The 22,789-nt window shown below is 31.4% G+C and overlaps 1 protein-coding gene across 1 annotated transcript in view; it reads right to left on the bottom strand.

Moving 5' to 3' along the window:
* Positions 1-16,904, bottom strand: part of LOC126883902 (facilitated trehalose transporter Tret1-like) — a 257,767-nt gene extending 240,863 nt beyond the window's left edge. Inside the window, exon 1 of the mRNA XM_050649602.1 lies at positions 16,813-16,904. The gene's annotated coding sequence lies outside the window, so the exon portion shown is untranslated. The remainder of the gene's footprint in view (positions 1-16,812) is intronic.
* Between the last annotated feature and the right edge of the window lie 5,885 nt (positions 16,905-22,789).

Here is a 22,789-nt window from a genome sequence, read left to right as displayed (position 1 = left end):
TCTTGTAGTAAATTTGATGTAGATGGATTTAGCCTCATTTATTTTCATTTTTCATTTTTTGACCCAATTTTCTAGGTTTGCTAGGTCATTTTGTAGGATGTTGGAAGCTTAAACTGGATCTTGGTGAATTGCTAAGATGACGGTGTCGTCCGCAAATGTTCCTATTAAAGTATGTGGAGACGTAGGAATATCTGATGTGATGTGAAAATATTGTAGAACTTCTGCATGTAGAGGAACCATCATGTGAACACATCAAATGATGGTTCCTCTACATGCAGAAGTTCTACAATATTTTATAGTTTAATAAGAACACAATGCTATAAATAGCTCATCCAATAATGATGATGTGTGCATCTTTTTATATACAATGTTAACTAGTTGATTCTTTCTCCTTCCTGTTTCTGGTCATTCCTTTGTTTTTTTTGTGGTACCTCTTTGAGTTTTCCTACTTTGTTAATTATTTAGTCTTGAAAAATAATCGATAATTGTAGCTTGTTTTTTTGTTACATAAAATACTAGTCACTTTTTTTCCTTTGAAATATATAAATTAGAAAAATTTACAATGGTTTGGCCATACCGAAAACGTTTTATAACTTTACAAGCGATCAGGATGGCCGAACTGTTTCTTAAAAATTTTATAACATGCAACTGGGTGGCAATATGTATGTATAGTTTCTAGACAAAGGAAATTATTTTACGACTGGATTTGTCGGTAAACGATTGAATTGGTACCCATAACAACGCAACAAAATATTTATTACCTATCTGACAAACCTAAGTAAAATATAAATAAAGGAGCACTACAGGCCTTCGAAGCCCTTGGCGAGAAACCATAGTACAAGACATAATTTGAATTTTTAGGAAATTCGAAATTGTAGGTAAAAATTTATTCGTCGATCTGAAAAATATTATTCTAATAAGCGGTATTGTTTTATGACTACGTATTCCAATAAACGGATAAATTTATTAAGGAGTAAATGGAAACGTTTCGGGACCTCGAATTAATTTTCCATAAACCGGGATATTTCTATAACCGGTACTCTAATAAGCGGGTTCTACTGTAGTGAAATTAACATTTATTTGAATCATAATTAAGGTCTCCTTGAAGTAAAAGCGCAGACCAATATGAAAATCGTATTTTCAAAAAAAATTACACCACCACAGGGATAGAGTTTCAGGCGCGTTTTTTACATGGTATTCCCAGTAGCATATATTTTCTAGCATGCACTTGTGTTCTTCATTATTACAAATAATGTTTAATGATAAAATAATTTGAATACCACGTTTTTTTTTACTGTAACACCATTGTTTTCGGTTGTAGCTTCTCCACACACAAAACACTGCCCCATTTTGGTTGGAATACGTCTACTCCGAAGATCATCGATCGATAAACTGAGCCTTTGTTTAAGAGAAAGGTTCGTTCCTGTGTGTGGTCTGCTGATGACGTCAGCACCTAGACAGTCAAATGAATTTCATTGAGAGCCTCGTAGAAATAAAGATTCGAATAATACATCATTGCAAAGCCGTATATGAGACCTTTCACATGAGGTGTCACATAAAAATATAATCGATTACGTCTCATTACTTCAACACCGATGACGTAATGTAATCGTTTTTAAGTTGTCTGTTTCTGAACTAATGAAGCTATTACATACTTTAATAACATACTTTATCTTCTTCACCGCTTTGATCAAAATATTTATTTGCGTTGCTGAACTATTAATACTGTGTATTATCTTAATTTTTAGCGATATATTCTTTTTCTCATGATCATCTTTCAGTGCGTCACAGTTTTTCGATTTTTTTCTAACGCATTAAATTGTATGGTACAGAAAAAAACGCACGTCGGTGATTACATTTCGTCGGTGACATTTATAACATTTATTCTAGATATTCTGGTTGTCGATAGATGGCGCCATAATAAAAAAATATTTTTTAATTAGATAATAATGTTACAAATATAATCTGTATAATTTATAAGACTATACAAATCAAAGAAAATACCATTTTATAAATGCAAGAAACACATTTGATTTGTTTTTATTCCAAATTGAAAATAAAATGTGACAGTTGTCAGATTTAACTAAAATGTCATGTTAAAATAAATGTCATAAATGTTTATTATTACGGACTTACCCTTTTTTCTATCATTTGTTACGCACTGAAAAATGCTCATGAAAAGGACAATACCTACTCCATATTCGTATTTCGTTCTCAGAGCCTATACTATAGTCACAATAGAGATTCAATATAAATAAACAAACCAAGACACGTTAAATGTTACGAGAAGCACTCCTAAATCATAATAATTTATAATGTAGGTATACAGTAGAACCCCGCAAATCCGAACCCCGCTAATCCGAACGTTCGGAAAATCCGAACCAACAGAAAGTGAAAAAAAAAAATAAAAATTCAAGACAAAAACGTGATTATTATACAGAGCAAAACCAGAAAATTTAACAATCTAGCAGCGATGGTAAATCATCTACGCATAAACATTACATCGACCAGGAACGCAGCAGAGTTCTGCTCCACGTAACGTAGAGCCACAACCAGACTTTAGTGGCATCCGCGTGTGTCACTCAATATGACAGGGAAACTTCTTCCTAGCTTTCTTCATCTTCACTAAGGTTGCCTTGAGGTTAAACCAAGTCTACAATGTCTTATCCGTAAATTCTTAGTGCCCATTGTCGTCAGCTTCAATCCATTCTGTAATTGCACTTTCTTCATCGTTTTCTCATCCTGTTGTACGACCTCTAAGTCATCTTATAATGGAGCGTGGAAAAATGGAGCTTCTTCAAATTGTAAATCTAGCCAGCGAATTCGACTAAACACAAACAATGACACTGGCTCTGCATCAGTGACATCAATATGAGATAGGTGGAAGAGGGAGAGAGTGAGACAGGTGCGACTCAAAATCAATGATTCAAAGCGACGAAAGCTTTGAACTATTAGTTAGGCTAACTTTCGGATAATACGAACATTTCGGAATCCGAACAGACTGTCCCCCCAATTAGTTCGGATTTGCGGGGTTCTACTGTATATTATGTTTTACTCAATAGCCGAATTCGGCCATTGACCGAAATTCAACCCGTTGTGAATTTCGTTTATTTCTCACATCGCGTTTCGGGAATTTTTGACATGCACAGAACGCGTTGTGGATATAATGCGAAGATTCACAATGCGAAACTACGAAGACCGTCGGAGACACATGACGATATTTCGCGTTATGGGCAATATACATTTACCCACTCACTAAGCGAAACTTCTAATATTATTTAAAAAAACGTAAATAAAAATACGTTAATAAAAATGATGGCTATAAAAGATGTAACTGATGCTAAATGATGTAAATAAAAATACAAATACCCACATAACGAAACTTAATTTTATTAAAAATAAGTTTTAAACACAAAAATGTTTATTGGATTCGACCGTTACTTGATGGAAGTTTATTTTATCTAACAATAAAACACTGAAAACGTTTGTTTTCTATACTTCAACAAAATTTATTACAACTATGTGACTACAGCGGTTTCGACAGATCGCCTTTCTCAAGTGAGTTAGATGACTATGGGTTTGTCTTTTTAAAGTCTTTAACTGAAGAGGTTGAGAAGTGGGGAGCTCGAGTTGGTCATTCAGAATTATATCTGTATTTTTCAATTTATTAATTTCCATAGATTCTAATAAAGATAGCTTAAGGCCTTTATTTTGAATACGCAGAATTTGAAACTGTTCATTAAAAGAATGATTATGATCTAGAAGGTGAAGTGCGTATGTAGAAGTGTCTGTTTTTCTATTGTTGAAAGCCCTTTTGTGATTTGCTATCCGTTTGTCAAAGGTTCTGACAGTTTGACTGATGTACGTTTTCGGACAGTCACCACAAGTTAGTTTGTAAACACCACTCTGTAGTTGTTTTCTCTTTCGGCTCTTATTGTTCTTAATATATTTGCTTAAGTTGTTATTAGTTCTGAAAGCTGGTGTTATTCTTTCTTTTTATGTATCTGGCTATTTTTGTTGATATCTTGCCAGTATAATATATGATAGAGCAAAAGGTACTGGGTTCTTTCTGCTCTATTACATATACAGGCAAGATAAAAACAAAAATAGCCAGATACATAAAAAAAGGAATAACGCCAGCTTTCAGAACTAATAACAACTTAAGCAAATATATTAAGAACAATAAGAGCCGAAAGAGAAAACAACTAGAGAGTGGTGTTTACAAACTAACTTGTGGTGACTGTCCGAAAACTTACATCGGTCAAACTGGCAGAACGTTTGACACACGGATAGCAGAACACAAAAGGGCTTTCGACAATAGAAAAACAGACACTTCTACATACGCACTTCACCTTCTAGATCATAATCATTCTTTTAATGAACAGTTTCCAATTCGGTATATTCAAAATAAAGGCCTTAAGCTATCTTTATTAGAATCTATGGAAACTAATAAATTGAAAAATACAGATACAATTCTGAATGACCAACTCGAGACAAACAGCTCCCCACTCCTAAACCTCTTCAGTTAAAGACTTTAAAATGACAAACTCATAGTAATCTAAATCACTTGAGAAAGGCACTCTGCCGAAACAGCTGTAGTCACATAGTTTTATTAAATTTTGTCGAAGTATAGAAAACAAACGTTTTCAGTGTTTTATTGTTAGACAAAAATTTTTAGAAACTAATTTCTTCATTTGTTTTTGCGTAACAGCGATCCATGGCACTTTGAATTACACTGTTTGTTCCTTTGTTTACAGAAACATTTATTGTCGCCCCAAAACTTTTTATAGTTGCATCTGAGAAAACCTTGACCAGAACCTTTGAGTGACATATTTGCTGCAGTTCGCAAGGGTATTCTCTTACTACTAATATGATTTGATAAAAATTTGATTTCCTCTTCGTTAGTGCGTTTTTTGGCTATCAGATAATAATTTTCTGCAATGTTTAACAATTCATATCGATTGGGTCTTCGATAATGTTTAGATGATAGTACTTTGCCGAATCTTCGCAATTCTTGTGATTCTTTACCTCATAAATTAGTTTTTTATAGTCGCCTTCTAAAAGTAGCGTAGACCTAATACTTGACTCCACTTAAATTTTATTCAGACCATCTAAAATTCCTTTTTAAGGTTTTTAATTGATTCCCCCATTGCATTAGAAATTATCAGAGACTACACTGCATAAAACGTGTTACCAGTAAGATTCGATATGCGATTTCTGTATTTACCTTTGTGGCTTTGTGGGTATTTGTATTGGCCATAAAGAGAAATTCGGATTGTGGGTCATTGTAATTTATCCACAACACTTTCTGTGCACGTCACGGTCAATAGCCGAATTCGGATATTGAGTACAACATATACATTGTAATTTCTAATTCCCAAATCATGATTTACAAAGTTTATACATTCTAAATCATGATTCAAGAGTGCTCCTCGTAACATTCAACGTATCTTGGTTTGTTTATTTCTAGTGCATCTTTGTTGTGATTGTAGTATACTAAGGATAATCTACATCTATTAGATCTGCTGGGAGAAACATGTTTTAATATGTAGCTGATAAAGTCCAGAAAGCCACTGCGCATCCGCTAGGAAAAATATTCCGATTCGGATTTTTTGCACAATCTTACTCAAAAAGGACCCCTTTTAACAAATTTGCATGTTGCCAGGACCAAAAGTGGGTAAAAAATTTTAAGCATTTTTTTTTGTTTTTTTCCTAAAATTATTTTTTTTTTGCATGGAACAAAGTTTTTTTAGGTTTTTTGGATCATTCCAAACAGAAAGGTCTTTAGTGACATTTCTCTAAAGTTGATAGTTTTTGGCATAAAAGCGATTAAAAATTGAAAAATTGCGAAATTGGAAATTTTAACCCTCAAAAACTATGTGAAAAACTGAAAATTTGAATGTTGCCAAGGTAGGTAGATATTTTTTAAACATCTATTGATGAAATTCCGAAGAGTTTTTTGCAATACAACATTCAAAACTCCTTTATTTGTTCATTGCTAATCAAGCGTGCGCGACACTATTTTCCACCGACAGTATGGTGCAAATGAAAGGAATAAATTCGTTATTTCGTAAACCGGCGACTTAAGGAAAAATCCCGAAACTGGTCGATTTTTATTTTTAAGTTATGATATTGTGGCATATATGGTATGCTAGTGACGCCATCCATCTGGGCGTGATGACGTAATCGATGATTTTTTAAATGAGAATAGGGGTCGTGTGCTAGCTCATTTGAAAGATTCTTCAATTCTCTATTTAGTAATATAAACATTTATATAATTATTTATACAGGGTGTCCTTCTACTTCTCTTTTTGTCAAATAATTTAATTTAATAAAAAGTTTTTGGACACCCTGTATAAATAATTATGTAAATGTTTACATTACTGAATAGAAAATTGAAGAACCTTTCAAATGAGCTACCACACTACCCCTATAATCATCGATTACGTCATAACGCTCAGACGGATGACGTCACTAGTATACCATATATGCCACAATATCATAACTTAAAAATAAAAATCGACCAGTTTCGGGGTGTTTTCATAAAGTCGCCGGTTTACGAAATAACGGATTTATTTCTTTCATTTGCACCATACTGTATACACATGCAACGGTGGAAAACAGTGTCGCGCACGCGTGATTAGAAATTAAAAAACAAAGGAGTTTTCAATACTGTATTGCAGAAAACTCTTCGGGATTTCATGGATGTGTATAGAATATCTACCCACCTTGGAAACATTCAAATTTTAAGTTTTTTACATAGTTTTTGAAGGTTAAAAATAGCCGATTTCGCAATTTTTCAATTTTTAATCGCTTATATGTCAAAAAATATCAACTTTAGAGAAAAGTCACTAAAGACCTTTTCTGTTTGGAATGATCCAAAAAACCTAAAAAAACTTTGTGATATGCAAAAAAAATTTAGGAAAAAACAAAAAAAAACGTTTAAAAAATTTTTGACCCACGTTTGGTCCTGGCAACATGCAAATTTGTTAAAGGGGGTCCTTTTTGAGTAAGCTTGTGCAAAAAATCCGAATCGGAATATTTTTCGTAGCGGATGCGCAGTGGCTTTCTGGACTAATAATCCAAGAAAATATTAAGTGCAGACGACAGATGACGTGACAAAACATTAAAGGCTGTATAAATATCAAATTTCTTCTGTTAAATGCCAGATTCACAAATTTAATCCTGACGTTTATCATTTTGTCATCTTTTAAACAGGAATACTAAAAATTTAACTTTGACATAAGCTTATACCCAATTGAATAAAATAAGACTTAAAATATTTTATTTTTATCATACCCGCTGGCAAAGTTAAGTTATAGTTATTTATGTACCAAGTCAGTAAAGTGACTCTTTATCGAACGAGTCTGATATTATGAGTAGAGCGAGCCTAGCGAGCGAGGCGAATAACAGACAAGTTCGATAAAGAGTCTTTACTGACGTGGTGCATACACAATTTTATCGCCAAGCATAAAAAGCATTAACACTTACATAATTACATCCCAATGAAAAAAGAGTGTGTGTACTTGGTACGCACGTAAGACGCTATACTTATATTATGATTTCAATGAAATAAATACATTTTAAACAGTTAATCGTATTTTTATTTAAATATTAACCCAATTTTAACACTTAAAGTAAAATACCAAAAATTAAAAATACCGTTAATAGTTACTTTATGTTTATGAAGTGTAGCCTCCCGCGCAGCGCAGTTGCTTTTCCCTTGATGAATAGTAGAAAATCTAAATAAATATATTTGCTAACAAATTAATTATCATTAATATCTGTCACCGTCCTATATACATATAATCGAATTAACAAAAACACCATTTCATAATATACAATTTGTATTTGCATTAATACAAAACTTAGATTTAAGAATTTAATTAATTTTAGACGAACTAAAAATTTCGTATGACAGTAATGACGATGACAGTGACAGAAATCTTTTGCATGATGGCCGATTTCGATCTTTAATCGATAGTAGTTGTTGTTATCAATATTGAATAAGTACCTAATTACTAAATCTGTAAAGTTTTGATTTATGTTTTATGAATATAATTGCAAAATACTACAGAAGTTCACTTTCTGACATAAATTTAATTAATTGATGGATTCGACCGTTACTTGATGGAAGTTCATTTTATCTAACAATAAAACACGAAAACGTTTGTTTTCTATACTTCCACAAAATTTATTATAACTAAGTGACTACAGCTGTTTCGGCGGAGTGCCTTCGACTACAGCCAACTCGAGACAAACAGCTCCCCACTCCTCAACCTCTTCAGTTGAAGACTTAAAAAGGCAAACACATTGTAAACTATATCACTTGAGAAAGGCACTCCGCTGAAACAGCTGTAGTCACTTAGTTATAATAAATTTTGTGGAAGTATAGAAAACAAACGTTTTCGTGTTTTATTGTTAGATAAATTTAATTAGTAATAACGTAAATTTTAAGTTCACTCAAATAAATAATCGATTACTGCCATCGACCACTTACATTAAATCTCAGTTTATTTTGATTAATCGCGGCAGGTAAAGTAAAATTCTTCTTTCAGTACAATAAATTGTTACTTTACTGCCGCAAATGGCGTCAAATGAGTACAATAATGAATGACTTTAGTGACGGTTGGCGATAAAATATATTAACTAAAATAATTAAACAAAAGTAGCACGAACCTCCAGTTAGTACCTATATTTATTGCATATATTATTATTTATTATGAACCTCTTAGTTCTAAAAATATACTGCTATTTGTGTTCCGAAAATTGTTAAGGTAGTCGTCTAGTGACTAGAAAATTGAAGGTCGACAAAAAATAAGAATGTAGTTAAGATTTGAGTAACTTTTTTGGATGTAAATCAAGTTTTTTTTAAATGGTCATGAACTGGTTTGCTGATTCTGAATGGAACGTCACATATTCTATTTTTGAATTCTATCTATAATTGTGGACTTATTTTACAGTCAATAGACTATAAATTACTAAAATACCTATCTCATTTGTATATAAAACAGAACCTAACATAACTTTAAAGTAAAATGGAAAATAGTGGAGCTACCTACTTAAAAGTCTTATTATTTTGTCACCAAACATGGCTTAAGACTGAACCTTAAGAAACAGCAATCAGACCGACAGTGATGTATGCCGGCGAAATGTGGTTTATAAGCCAGCAGAAAGAAACGTAAATAAACATACTATATGAGAAAGAAAGGTGCGCAGAAAAATCTTCGGGAGAATAATGACGGCAGATAATATTTGAAGAAGTCGAACAAATAAAGAAATAATGAGGATATATTATGGAAACAATAATTACGGCAAAAATACTAGCTCAAAGACCTAGATGGCATGGTCACATTATACGAATGACATAGAACCGAAATGTCAAAAAGTATTGATGGAGGGAATAATGGAGAAAAGAGAAGTCGGCATCCCAAAGAAGAAATGGTTGGAAGCAGTTAAGCAAGCAGACTTATCAGAAATTCAGGAATACGCGTGAGATGGGCGAGAAACAGCAAGGAACCAGAAGAAATGGAGAGAAATAACTAAGATTTTGCAAGATAGTATATTTTTGTATTTATTCATATATTTGTACAAATATTTTTCACCGTACTGTGTTAAATATGTTAATATAATATACAAACTACTCGTCAAAAATTATTGATATAGAAAATTATGCTCATTATAGTTGATTTTTTCGTGAACAGATTAACGGATTTCGTTATTTTTTTAATGTTTTATATTTTCCTTTAGTATTTACACAGTTGTGCAAAGGTTTCCTTTAACTTCTTTTTTGTACTTCTACCAAGTGGAAGAAAAGTAATGTTTTTCTTACGTTAAGTTTGAGACACCCTGCAGAGAGGACGAGGTACAAATGTGAGTACACATATCGGAATCGTATTGTAATCTTATGTTTTGTGAACATTTTCTATTTTGAACGTCGCTGATATGTTTAGAAACAAATAAAGTAGGTGGTTTTACTACTTAACACGTGTTTTAACTGAAACAAAACTAAATTAACAATAAAAAAGAATGTGTGTGTACTTTGTACGCACGTAAGAAGTTATACTTCTATTATATGATCTCAACGAAATAAATATACTTTCAACAGGTTATTTGTATTTTATTTAAAGATTACATTAATTTTTACTTACTACTTTCCAAAAATTTTTATTAAAACAATACCAAAAATAAAAAACAAATAGAAAACACACGGATTCGAACCGGGGACCTCTCGATCTCCGGTCACATGCTCTACCACTGAGCTATATTCCCTTTGCTGTGACAGGTTACAAGATTTCTCATACATACTGACAAATTTAATAGACCAAGTGAAGTATACAAAAATACTTTAAATATACTTACTATCATTATAAAATATCTTATTCCCGAGGAAGACAAATCCAAAGACACAAAAATTATAATAAATATATTTACTAACAGCACTAATAATATATTCTTTTCACGCACACCTTATTTGCGCTACATAAAGATGTAGCGACTAATACCACACTGTCGGTGTGCGCATGCGCCGGGGAATGTAAAAATTGACCCTCGTGCCTAAAGAAGTATAACTTCAAAAATTACAGTTAACAAAACTTTAAAAAGAGAAAGGCGCATAAGGTAAACAGTTCTTATCGACACCTATAAGAGTTATTTGTCGACCACCAAAGCGGTATGCACAGCGCAATATAAGACAGTCGAGATTGTTTAATGGAGGCTCTGTGATGTTTTGGGGTGGAATTTCCTTGAGCATAAGTACGGCTTTGGTGTCTACGTGGAGGCTTTTTAAATAGCGAGAGGTAAATTACACAGATACTTTCCTTTAAACACTCTGCTCCTTTCGCACTATATGTAGGAAATAAATTTATCTTGGTGGCATGATAAGACATGGCGTCCTCACGTATAGCATGTTGTCAGTTAACACGTAAGTGTAAAACCGTCCAGTTTCTTCATTATTAAAGATATCACGGAAATTAAACAACAAAATATCTGCAAAATATGAGACTACAACATAATATCGATGTATACCCACCATTGTGTGTTTTCTTCCTTCAACCCTAACAACACAAAACATTCCAGGAATGTACTACCAAAGTTCTATCAATATTTGAATGTCCTGAATATTTAGGGAACATTCGGTGAACATCTGTTTAAATTATTCCTGGAATGTTACCATAAGACATTCTGTGAACATACTACCAATGTTCCTATATTTTAAGTTGCCAAATAATAAATACGTGTAACAGATATAACATTACTTATAACATACCAAACAAACTAAGTGACATTTTAGGCCTACAGTGCAATATGTCAAATTTAAAGAGTTTCCTAAATTCAATTAACATTTTATACAATATATAAACCTACGAATGTAATAAAAATTATTGTTCGCTAATAGCCAATTTGGCTGATGCGATTTTGTTAATAAAAAAATTACTAATATAGAGTAAACATATAACAGAAACTTGTGCAAAACCGGAGAGAGGCATTTATATTTTTTATTTATTTTGCGTTCATTTTCAAATTCGTCGTGCATGTATTTTTGTGCATGGCGCTTAGAGAGGGCATCACGTGACTAAAAACGACCAACGACCTCGCTTCGGCCATCTTGGCTTGGCATCTTGGCCACCTTGCCTGGCCTTGCCGTGGATTTTTGTTTGTTTTTATTTGTGCTTTTTAAGAATATTTTTTTAATTCGGATACTTTTATAATAGCTCTAATAGTATTATTAACATAGTGCATAAAATGGTGTCCTGTTTTTAACAGTTGGAGTAGCAGAAGCAAATGTAGATAAAAAATCTGCAGGAATAACGTTTCAAAGGTTAGTATGCAAATATGTAAACAAAAGCATGCCCTGTATTTCAGAAAGTAAATTAATACTATTAATACCCTAATACTATTCATAAAAAATCTTTTAGGTAACGTAGATATAACAAAGTGAATAAAAGGCATAAATCAGAAGAATTATTATTTTATAAGTTAATAATTGGTCATATCCATTTATTATTTTAATAATTGTGAATAAGCCACAAACTACAAACTTCGCTTATTCCTAACTAAAAGAGTAAATAAAGATATTAACAAAAGGATTTGTAAAATTAAAATAATTCTTCTTTTTGCGTTTTTGCTAATGTATACGTATTCCTAACTAAAAAAGTAAATAGAGATATTAACAAAAGGATTTGTAAAATTAAAATAATTCTTCTTTTTGCGTTTTTGCTAATGTATACGTTTATAAACAGGATGGTAAACCACACACTATAATACAGTAGAACCCCGAAAATCTCAACTAATTTGGGGGTCAGCCTGTTCGGATTCCGAAAAGTTCGGATTATCCGAAAGTTAGCCTAACTAGTAATTGAAAGCTTTCATTGTCGTTCATTTTGAGTCACAAAACGTTCTCGTAAGACTGTGGACAATTTTTTTGACTTAAGTTGACTACGAGAGAATCGAAGTAAGTTTATGTTTAACCTTTATAAGTAAGTCTGGCTAATTGGTTTATGCCAAAGCCAATTATAAATAAAAAAAACCTAAGACATAAAAAAAATAAGCACTACATAATTATTAAACTATGTCTTCATTTTTAACAAATTTTAAATGCCAACGTTCTATTAATCCTACATTCTTCAATTTCCTAGTTTACTCTGTATAATAAACATGTTTTTAAGTTTTTGTCTTGAATTTTTTAATTTTTTTCACTTTCCGTTGGTTCGGATTTGCCGAACGTTCGGATTAGCGGGGTTCGGATTTGCAGGGTTCTACTGTAGTACCAACTAATGAATACACATAATATTATAGTCGGTTGGCTAAACTCAGTCTCAGTACTACTGAGTCTCAGACAAAACTGGCTAGTGATTTTAGTAAATAATTTTGCCAATTTGGTAAAATTGGCCAAAAAAAATAATAACTAAATAGTTAATAATTACTAAATAGTTAGTAATTTTGGCAAAATTGGCCAAAAAGAAAAAAATTACCCACTAAAATCACTAGCCTGTTGTTTCGAGTTTGGGGAACTGACTATACTAATAAACAATTTCTAAGCTGTTTTATAATATTTTGTGAGTTCATTAATCATATTTTTTATTTAAAACTAAAATTTGTTACTATTGCTTAGTAATGCATATATTTTGTTTTTTAGCTTTCCAGAAGATCCTGCGAAGAAGGCATGAAGTATAGATCGGATTTATTAATAGAGTATGTTCAAAACATTTTTTAGAAAAAGATATTGACAGAACTTCACTTTTATGTGTTCGTTTGAGAGACTGTGCTGTTCCAATAGCTTATGTCACACGGGTAATATGCTTAACCTAATTAATAATACAGTCCGTACAATATAGATACTGTTGTAATTCATTATCTACATCAGAGATCTAAGTTGACATTGTTGTCCAATTACAAAAAAATTTTGAATTCATTTTAAGTCAAATATATCACATAATTATTGCGAAGCAGATTATACAACAAAACAGATTAATATTCAATGTAAATAAATAAAAACATCAGAAATAGAAAACAAGAATTAAGTTATAATCTTATGTTATAGTTATTAAGGTACCAAGGGTATTATAGGCTTGAGGTCAATGGTGTATTTAACAAGGGCCTTCGGCCTGAGGGATATACGTTGACAGAAAGCATTATTATTATAATACCCGTGGTGCCTTTAACGTTTAATGTCCGATTAAATTATTCTGTATATGCAAAAAATTTGAATGAATTTTGAATTAATTATAACTATTTATAATGGTAAATAAGCCACAATATTATTAAAAAATGATTTTATTAAAGTTTGGACGCCCAAATCGGGTGCCGTTGTCAAAATACAAAATACTACTCTAACATAAACAAAAATGTTGTTGCTTAGTAAAAAAATTCTTCTAATAATTTATTTAATTTTACTCATTTATATCGGCAATTCAGATACATATGATACATTTTAAAGTAGAAGACTTTAAAATGATATTGCCAATATTTATGAGTTGCGTTCCTGGGACGACTTTACTGAAAGATAGTTCATTCGATTACATGAAATCAACCCCAACTCAAGAATATCCGTCACAAAAAAATCATAGCCTGTGATCTGTCTTTAAAAAGACAAACATATGCAACGGTGACATTAAAATTCTCGCGTTAGAGATCTCATAGTAATGCTATGATTTTTTTTGTGATGGATATTCTTGAGTTGGGGTTGATTTCATGTAATCGAATGAACTATCTTTCAGTAAAGTCGTCCCAGGAACGCAACTCATAAATATTGGCAATATCATTTTAAAGTCTTCTACTTTAAAATATATCATATGTATCTGAATTTCCGATATAAATGAGTCAAATTAAATAAATTATTAGAAGATTTTTTTTACTAAGCAACAACATTTTTGTTTATATTAGTAGTATTTTGTATTTTGACAACGGCACCCGATTTGGGCGTTGAAACGTTAATAAAAATCATTTTTTAATAATATTGTGGCTTATTTCCCATTATAAATAGTTAAAATTGTAAAAATGCCACAAGAAAATAGCTTCAGAACAACACTGAATTAGTTTTTAAATAAGTAAATTTACCAGTAACAGTAGTAACGTAATTGTGGTAACCATAGTTTTACTTAGGTTGATATTTGTCAACTTGACAGTATCTAAGTCGTTATTTAAATTTAATGCCCAAGGGCGTTATTTTTCAAAATAACGCCCTAGGGCGTTATATCGTACTTAACAGACTTCGAAATGTCATTATTTGTCAAATAATATACCAGTTGGACATTAAAGTAAATAATGCCAGTAAAATGCCACAAGAAAATAGCTTCAGAACAACACTGAATTAGTTTTTAAATAAGTACATTTACCAGTAACAGTAGTAACGTAATTGTGGTAACCATAGTTTTACTTAGGTTGATATTTGTCAACTTGACAGTATCTAAGTCGTTATTTAAATTTAATGCCCAAGGGCGTTATTTTTCAAAATAACGCACTGGGGCGTATATATCGTACTTAACAGACTTCGAAATGTCATTATTTGTCAAATAATATACCAGTTGGACATTAAAGTAAATAATAAAAACAATAAATATAATGAATACTAAATACTTATTTGTTTGTGAAAAAGCTATTTCTTTGTGGCTTTTTTGTAATTAATTATTCTAATGGGGAAATAAGCCACAATTTACTTGAAACAATAATTTTATTAAGGTTTCTACTTCCACATCGGATGTCGTTGTCAAAATACAAAATGTTCATTATTATTTTATTTATTAAATATTATTTATTATTTATTTAAATATTATTTAATATTTATTTTTTTATTATTATTATTTGTGCATATTATTACCTGTAAATAATATTTCTTGATTGTTAATTGTAAAGGATACAAAAATTACCTTTTATTTTATTTTCTTTTAGAATCAGCTGAGAGAAGTGGTCTACAAAAAACCAGGAAGGAAACGGAATATGTGGCTACGAAAAGCAAAAGAAAGGTTTACAAAGCAAATGTGACACATTTTTTTATAATATTTAGGAATGTCAGTAAATTACATTAAAAAAATGTATGAAAAGATTTTTTGCAATAAAAATGTTTATATTTATCAAGGATGTATTATTTGGTATGGCCACATATCGTCAGTGATGTGACAATACCTCCTATCTGTTTTTTCATGAGATTTGTAAGATAGACTAAAAACTTGTTTGGGCCACCTCCTGTTTTCATATATTTTTTGACTTGTTTTGCAGTAAATTCAACTATCTATTTACTACAAAACAAGTCAGAACTTACGTACGAAAAAAGAAGGTGACCTTAAAAAATGTTTTTCGTCTCCTGCAAACCTCATGAAAAAACATAAATATAGGAGGTATTGTCACATCACTGACGATATATTTCAGAGAATGTCTAAAAAATATACTGTGAATGTCCTAGGAACATTCGTGGACATTCATGGAATGTTCGTGGACATTCGTGGAATATTCCAACAAGACATTCAGCCTAAAAAATATACTGTGAATGTCCAAAGAACATTCGTAGACATTCATGGAATGTTCCAACAAGACATTCAAGGAATGTTTAAAATGCTGACACAGCACTTTCCTGGGACTTTCCAGGGACATTCGTGTGCTTTTGGGGACATTCCAGGAATGTTTTCAATGTCCTGTGTGTACCTTCTAGGAACATTCCTGGAATGTTTTGTGTTATTAGCGAAGGTGTCTCAAACTTTTGTTTCGGTTAAAACACATGTTAAACTACAACCGTATATTTTCTTTATTTCTAAAGATATCAGTTACATTTAAAAAACAAAATGTTCACAAAACATAGGACTACAATACGGTTCCGATGTATGCTGATGTTTAAACCTCGTACTCCCTACAGGATATCTCAAACTTAACGTAACAAAGGAAGTTTGAATAAACCTTTTCACAACTGTGTAAATAGTAAAGAAAAATCTAAAATAATCTCGAATAATAAATAGCGAAATACGTTAATCTGTCCACCGAAAAATCAACTATTAAAATTAGAATAATTTTATATATCCCTAACTTTTGACGAGCAATTTATATTAATTTATACAATATTCTTTTAACTAAATGTATTTAATTCTAAGCTTTCTAGGTGTAATTGTAAAACAAACTGAAAATGATTTTATTTAAATTTGAACAAAACGATGTTTACCGGAAAAGTCCGTTAATAATTCAACACTGCTGTCATCGATTTACAATTTCAGTTCTTTGAACCATGCGGAAAACCTAAATTAATAAACTAAAAGCCTATAATAAAACTGAGAGTAAAAAATGACATGCTAGTAAACTTGATTTTATGAAAAAAAAATTACTTACCAAATCACACATGGTTTGCAAAATTCCGTTTTGCAGACGCATTGCGGTTTTGTTGATGTACGGAAAGTGAAACCGGCTCGATAGTTTGAATAGCGCCAGTGGTCGCAGAAATACAGCTGTTGCAATATGCCAACACTTTCGCGCTGTTCTGAGCTCCTGGCTAGAATCCGAGTGCCAAGTTAAATTTGAAACCCGGAGTTTTATGGAAATACTTTTTTTGCTTTCTAAATAAATAGAGGGCAGTTTTGTGATTGTTACTGAGATTATAATAACTATTATTAGTTTCCAAGATTACAAAAAAAGTTTTGTTTTTTATTGCATGGTATTTCCAACAATATACATACAGGCTGAGTGGGGAGGAACGCTTAAACTTCAAGACTGTATAATATAAGTAATAATAATTAAAAATAACTCATATGTTGTTATTCGATTTTCATTTGTTTCCGAGATACAGGGTGTTAAATTTTACTTACAAATGACGGTTTATTTATTGCTCTAAAACCGGTTGAGGTGTGCAAATGAAATTTGGTGTGGTTTAAAATGTAGTTATTTCGCATTTTTTTACATACAATTATTAAGAATTTTATATTCACCATTGGCGCGCGTACGGGTGATAGGTTAAAAATTTTTAAGTTAAAAAATGGTACGCCACTGAGATATTTCAAATTAAAAATTGTTAAATTGTTAAATGTAAAAATACTTTAAATAAATAATATCACACGTAAGGAGTGCCGACCAAAATTAAAATAATTGATTTATTTAATAATTAACTTTATTTACAACTAAACCTAACAATGAACAAGAAAAACAAAGAATTGTATTTATAGAATAACTTGTGTAAGCGAACGTTTTTATTAAGACAAAACAGAAGGACCATTAAACGATACAATAAGTAAAAATCAAATTTATAATAAACAGACACTTTGGTAGATTTCAGGGTGTCCCGAAAAGATTGGTCATAAATTATACCACAGATTCTGGGGTCAAAATAGGTTAATTGAACCTAACTTACCTATATACAATAGTGCACACAAAAAAAGTTACAGCCCTTTGAAGTTACAAAATGAAAATAATTTTTTTTTCATATATCGAAAACTCTTAGAGATTTGTGGCATTCTTATGGCAGCAGCATCTTAAATAAAAATTTAAGTGAAATTTGTGTACCCCATAAATAGTTTATGGTGGTTTTGTTCCCTTAAACCCGCCCAAACTTTTGTGTACGGTCCAATTTAGTTATAAGTGTGGCACCATTATTTAAACACACTGTTTATAAAACATTTTTGCCTTTCAGGCCTTTTTCGATAAGCCAGTGTTTATCGGGATATTTTGAATATTTATCGAATCCACCACATATTTTGTATATGGTTAAGTACGATTATAGAGGCCTATTAATAATCTGAAAATATATTTATAATTTACATTTTTAGGTATATTTTCAAAAAGAAGCCAGATCTCGGTAATAGGTGACTTATTAAAAAAGACTAAGAGGCAAAGAGTTTTAAAAACACTGTGTTTAACTAATGGTACCACAATAATAGTTTAATTGGAACGTACACAAACATTTGGGGGGTTTAAAGGAACAAAACTCCCATAAAATTTTTATGCAGATATATTAAAAAAGAAGCAACATCTCGATAAGAACTCACTTATCGAAAAAATAATAAGAGGCAAAAAAGTTTTAAAAACGTTGTGATTAACTAATTGTACCACAATAATTAGTGTTGCCCAAATGCAAGACCAAGACGAGACTTCGACAGTCTTGGTCTTGGTCTTGCACCAGTACACCTGGTCTTGGTCTTGGTCTTGGTATTGCACTCCCAGTCTTGGTCTTGGTCTTGGTCTTGCAGCAAGAGTCTTGCAAGTCTCGCAGTTACCCACTAGCATATTGCTATTTATTAATAAACAACTCACATTAGGTGGGTTTGAACCCACGATCTAAACTATCCCTGCCTACACTCTAACTAACTGGGCTATCTACCATGTCCCACGGGAGTCAGTCTGTTTCTGAATAAACGTTTGCATTTAATAACCTGACATGTGCTAAAACATGGTGGAAACACAAAAAATCAAACAAATCACATAAACTTATCTAGACTGTATTTTAAAGAACATTATCTGTCTAGAAAGGGATTGATGGACTCTCACATTAGGTATATGAAATGAAATGGAATAAAAGAGTTCTACAATTTGCCATTTATTCAAATAAAAAATAAAAAAAAATACAAATTAAATTACAGCACAGTACGCAATAGCTTTGACACTATTATTAGTTGAAAATTTTTGTTTGCTATTAGTTGAAAATTTTAAGTATGACTTTTTTTTAACAAGAATTAATACAAAGTAATACACGCAGTTTAATTATATAACATTTATACAGAGTGAGTTTTATGTATGGAACGCCTCAAATATCTCGGAAACGACTTGAACGATTTTTATAGAATTTGGTGAGTAAAGGTCTCCTAATGCGGCCGATATTATAGTGGTAATTACAGATTGTTACCAGATCTTGCGTTTTTTTGAAAATATAATGAACACCCAGTATATTTTTACATTTTGAACCATAATAACTACTAATTAATTTTCATGTAATATTTCCTATACCGAAATGCCGTAATTTCTGAGTTATTTCTATATTTATTTAAAAAAAATTAAACAAATTATAAAAATCAATTATTTCAGCCCTGGCAGACTTATTTTAGGTTCTTTGAATCATAATGAAACAAAAAAGGTCTTTTGTAGTTTTTGTCTAAAGTTATTCGTTTCCGAGTTATAAACAATTTAAAACTGAAAATAATCGAAAAATGACGATGTTCAAGGCTCAAAAACACAAGTAATAGCTATTTGTATAACAACGGAGGAAAGTGCTACTTTTCCTCCCGAGAATGAAGTTTACTGCCCGACGCGTAGCGGAGGGCAGTAATCATCCAAGGGAGGAAAAGGCACTTTACTCCCATGTTATACATATGGTTTTTCCACGTTCCTCAAATAACAAGTCATTTTTTCATTTTTAATTAATTTATTTTATGTAACTAACCAACAAAATTTATTAGGACTAAATCGAACAAGTAGGTACAATATAACTGTCAACTGTCAAATATAAGTCAAATTATTAATGTAAACATTGTTAAATCAAAATAACAATTTACTGTTTTTACCATTCTGCAAAATACAGAGTGTTTTATAAATAAATGTTAAAATGTATAGATACTTACGTAATAGAAAATAGATATTATACAGGGCGTCAATAAGTTATATTTCATGAATGACATATGACGTTACTTTTACTTTTCCTCCCTAGGGAGGAAAAGCACAACTTTGCTCCCTACAATCAGGTCCGGAAAAGGATACTTTCGGTAGAGTTAGGTGGAAAAAAATATTATTTCCGAAATCTCGAAGTGCCTAAACTGAAGTTTAAACTTTATTTATCAGTTGTCGATAAGTAATTTGTGTATTTCATTTTAGAAAACATTGTTTTTTAGTTTTTAATGCAGCCCGATCACTCATCCTCTCATAAGTTCTTCATTAACAATAAAAAAACAAAGGCCAAATCACACATCGGCCAATATCTCTTTTTATATAATAATAAATATTTCTTTTTTTGAAATTTGAAGGTTTTTTAACATTTTACCGTGCGCGAATGGGCTATACATGGTAGCCAGGCATTATCTTATCTAGTGCTTTTTCAGCAAAAAATTTTGTTTGGCCGATTGATCTAATATCTAATTGCACACCCTACAAAAAGTAGGACGTTTAGTCTTTACGATATGGATAAGGAAAAACAATTGAATGGTTGTCCGTAACAGTGAATATGGTATTCGTATTATATTTTTATGACCTTATAGGCGACATACTTCTTTAAAAGTTTCAATGCGATATTGTTATACACACAACACAAGAAGATTATTTTATGAAAGGTTGCTGTTCTCAAAATCTAGACAATTGCTCAATTGTAATTAATTTCGGAGCGAAGGCGTCGTCTGATATTAGGAAAGAATGAAATATTTTATTTTTACATTGTATAATAATTTATTAGGACCTCTGAGTACGTATCCAATAAATAAGTGTTCATATTTTTAATTCGGTATGTATGTTCATCGTATTGTTCATAATGCGGATAAATCCATTTTTCCAAATTTTTGTTACATATTTTTTTGTATCTCATAGTCTCTAAGCATATGCCCGAACTAATATAGAGGGTGTAACAAAAATACAGGTCATAAATTAAATCACCTATTCTAGGACCAAAAATAGTTCTAATGAACCTAACTTACCTCAGTACAAATATGCCTATAAAAAAGTTACAGCCCTTTGAAGTTACAAAATGAAAATCGATTTTTTCCAATATATCGAAAACTATTAGAGATTTTTTATTGAAAATGGACATGTGGCATTTTTATGGCAGGAGTATCTTAAAGAAAAATTATAGTGAAATTTGTGCACCCCACAAAAATGTTATGGGGTTTTTATTCCCTTAAACCCACCCAAACTTTTGTGTACGTTCCAATTAAATTTATATTTGTGATACTATTAGTTAAATTCAATATTTTTAAAACTTTTTTGGTTCTTAGTATTTTTTCGACAAGGCAGTTTTTATCGAGTTGCGGCTTCTTTTCTAATATGTTTACGTAGAGATTTTATGGGGGTTTTGTTCCTTTAAACCTCCCAAACGGTTGTGTACGTTCCAATTAAACTATTACTGCGATACCATTAGTTAAACACAGTGTTTTTAAAACTTTTTTGCTTCTGTGTATTTTTTCGATAAGGCACATTTTATCGAGATGTGACTTCTTTTTTAATATGGTTTAAAATATACCTAAATATGTAAATCATAAATAAATTTTCCTATTATTATCAAGTCTCCATAATCGTACTTAGCCATATCACAGATGAACATAATATATATGTGGCCATATACAAATGTGTGGTGGATTTGACAAATAATATGCAAAATATTTCGACAAATACTGACTTTTCGAAAAAGTACCAAGAGGCAAAGAAGTTTTTAAAGCATTGTGTTTAACTAATGTTTAACTACAATTATAATCAAATTGAAACGTACACAAAAGTTTGGGGGGGAGGGGGTTTAAAGGAACCAAACCCCCATAAAATTTTTATCGGGTGTCTAAATTTCACTATAATTTTTTCTTAAGATACTACTGCCTTAAGAATGCCACATGTTCATTTTCAATAAAAGATCTCCAATAGTTTTCGATATATCGGAAAAAAACGATTTTAATTTTGTAACTTCAAAGGGCTGTAACTTTTTTATGTGCACATTTGTACTAAAGTAAGTTAGGTTTAATCGAACTATTTTTGATCCCAAAATTTGTGATTAAATTTATGACCTGCATTTTTGTTACACCCTGTATTATTCCATAAAACGACACTCAAACTGCAAGACGCAAGAGTCTCGCAGGCTTGGTCTTGTTCTTGCTCAAGTCTTGCACGGTCAGTCTTGGTCTTGGTCTTGCTAAAATAAGGCGGTCTTGGTCTTGCTAAAACGCAAGAACAAGACCAAGACTGCAAGACCAAGACCGATTTTGGGCAACACTAACAATAATGAATAAATTGGAACGTACATAAAAGTTTGGGGGGTTTAAGAGATCAAAACTCCCATAAAATTATTATGGGGTGGACAAATCTCACGATAATTTTGTTTTAAGATGGTACTGCCATAAGAATTATACATGTCCATTTAAAAAACAATCAACAGTTTCCGATATACTCGTATTGAAAAAAATCAATTTTCACTTTGTAACTTCAAAGGGCTGTAACTTTTTTTACGAGCACATTTGTACTAAGGTAAGTTAGGTTCAATCGAACTATTTTTGACTCTAGAAGGTGTGGTATAATTTATGACCAATCTTCTCGGGACACCCTGTATAAACAGGCATGGGAAAACGAAAATAGTGTTTAGTGAAAAGATTATAGTATTTATATTATATCAACAGGGTAATGAGAGAAAAATCAAAAAAGT

The sequence above is a fragment of the Diabrotica virgifera genome, chromosome 4 (genome assembly GCF_917563875.1).
Source record: "Diabrotica virgifera virgifera chromosome 4, PGI_DIABVI_V3a".
Classification (NCBI taxonomy): Eukaryota; Metazoa; Arthropoda; class Insecta; order Coleoptera; family Chrysomelidae; genus Diabrotica; species Diabrotica virgifera.
Note: the sequence above shows the minus strand (reverse complement) of the source record. Positions and strands in the feature narration are given on the sequence as shown.